The 2,465-nt window shown below is 46.8% G+C and overlaps 1 long non-coding RNA gene across 2 annotated transcripts; it reads left to right on the top strand.

Annotated features, from left to right (window-relative positions):
• Positions 1-519: 519 nt before the first annotated feature.
• Positions 520-2,465, top strand: LOC149348759 (uncharacterized). 2 transcript variants are annotated; one of them, XR_016292296.1, is made up of 5 exons: positions 819-1,305; positions 1,901-1,962; positions 2,027-2,101; positions 2,163-2,219; positions 2,332-2,465. It is a non-coding gene; the product is annotated as an uncharacterized LOC149348759 (long non-coding RNA). The 2 variants fall into 2 exon arrangements; XR_016292297.1 differs by having other exon boundaries at positions 520-2,101; positions 2,353-2,465.

Here is a 2,465-nt window from a genome sequence, read left to right as displayed (position 1 = left end):
GCTTGTGACCAGCATTGTCTTTATTCTCCCGATGAGAGACGCCCCCTCCCCTCGGAACGTGGCATGCTTTGCCAATCGGACCATGGAACGCGTATACATGCACTGATGATGTAGACCGGGAGAGGTCTCTTGACAAAGCCCTGCCCATAAAAGGGGTTAGCGCGAGGGAGAAGCGTCAGACGCCCACCATTGTTATCTTTTTCGAAAAAGAGAGTGGAATTCACGTTAAAACCTGTACTACAGACAGTTGACACCAGATTTCGAGATCGGGTGTAAAGAACAGCAGCCGAAAGGTACAATGGTGATTTCCGCATTTCTTTCTGGAGCCACGTACAACGTTGGCCACGCAGTGCGTCGACATGATGCCAGCAGTTAATTTTTCTCGGATACCATCGAGCTTGGCGGCGAAAACATCCAGAAACGCGCCAGAAAAAAGGGTCTACAAGGGGCGCTCACTCACTTGAGAACGCTTGAAACCGGCGAGCCAGCGATGAATGTTAGTTGTCATACACCGCTAGGAGCCCAGTCAACCACGGATATCCGTAGTACGTACGATTAAGATCCGAATCTCCAGTGCCAGGTGGGGATGTCCGTAGGGCATGCCTACGGACGTCCATATCCGGACATACGCGTCGGAGATTCGGAGTATGTCCGAAGGACGTTCGTTATCGGATGGCTGGCGGATATCCGCGGACGGATGTCCGACGGGTATCCGTGAATATGCCTTTAGGGATGTGAACTTACGACGTCACATACATATTTTGTTTTTCCTCACATAAAAAAATGAAAAGAAATTCTATTTTTCAAACGACAAATTCAGCCGATCAAATTTTGATACCGGCAATTAGTTGCATATTCGGATTAATCAATTAACATCACTCGAATATGGTGCTGATATGAAAGAACCTGAGGTAACCGAGGCATGCTGCCTTCCATGAAAACTAAACTCCTACCAGAAGCCGCGGCACATGGAGGAAGGACATGCCGCGGCAGGACGACAGGCCTTAAAGTCGATCCAATCCAATCCGTCAGCCACCAGTTCCGGCGCGGGCGGCACGGTGCACAACAGCGCGATCTTTGCGTAGTTTTTCGTGGCATCGTGCTTCTTTCGACCTTTATTTTTGCTACAGTATGCGGTTTGTTTGTTCTGCGGTTGCTTGGCTGTGCTATAAATGTGATCAATCACCTATGCGCTCGACAAGACCTTCTTCTGCACCAGAAGCTTTCGTGAAATAGCCCCGACGTCGTACTGCACCCGACTCTTTGTTGCCTCGGATGAAAGGAGCGGCGTGTTATAACCTGCAAGTAAGTAACTGTGCTTGAAGATTACCTTGATGATGTTGCCGTGGGATGAGCAAAATGCTGTAGCATATTATACTCACTTGCACAACTTAATTGTTTGCACTGGAGTGGAAGTTACAAGTACATACGATGCGGTAGCTGCCGCAAACGTGTTTGCCCGCGTACGCGAGCCTGTCGCGAAGCTCCGTAAGCCAGTGCATCGCGCCTCTCTCGTTCTACACTACGAAAAAAATTGAGACGAGGTGTACACATGCATGGTGTGAATCTTAAGGCAGTTGTACGTAAGTTCTTAATAGCGATAAAACAGAACGCACGAAAAGGATAATGTCGGGGCTGTGTGTGTTTTGCAGTGATTCGCGACTGATTTCTGATTTTCTTACTGTCTTTGCGGTGTGTATGTGGCCCGCCTGCGGAGTGTATTGGTGCCTAAATTATGTCATGCCATGGAAAGTGCAGGTAGGTTGAAAATAATGTAAAATTCGTCTACCTTCACAGCTTATCGACTTGTTTCAACATTAGGCTTGTCAAATGGATGTTTCCAGCCATCTACAGCACAGTAATTTGCGCTGAAATTAATTTTTCAACTTTTTCCTTGCAGCGTGTATGTGGACAGCTCGTGCAATTGATTGCTGCAAATATGCCACATCGTAGTGTCAACAGGTATGTATTAGTTGCAGTGTAAGTGCATGTTGCCCACTCACAACCTGTCCACTTGTTCCCTCAGGGTTGCTGCACGGACGTCACCAGCCCATTCAGAGCAACCGTGTTGTAGCTTGCGCTCCAGAGCATTGGTCTACATGTAAGTTCGAAGTGTGTTGAAATTATCAGCTCCCCTCATGCACTCTTCTTTTCCTTTGCAGCACGTGTGTGCACATTTCGTGCAAATGATGGCTGCGAATGTGTGACATAGTCAGCAGGTATGTTTTGCTATGGTATTTTTTATTATGATCATCAGTGGCAGTATCTTGATTTACAAAAATCATGTACCCTTTCAGTGACAGTATTTTTGCATTTTTGTTTGTTTTCTAGGGAAAAACTTTTTTACAACAGATTCAACATGAGAATACAACCTGCATACAGTAACCCGTCCTATTGCATGGGACCTCTTCCAGCGTCAAGCGTGAAGAATGCCTCTTGAAGATTGAAAGCATGCATTAATGCCT

Source organism: Amblyomma mixtum, chromosome 4 (genome assembly GCF_055824585.1).
Source record: "Amblyomma mixtum isolate Tamu chromosome 4, ASM5582458v1, whole genome shotgun sequence".
NCBI classification, from domain to species: Eukaryota; Metazoa; Arthropoda; class Arachnida; order Ixodida; family Ixodidae; genus Amblyomma; species Amblyomma mixtum.
This window is presented reverse-complemented; position numbering and strand designations above follow the sequence as displayed.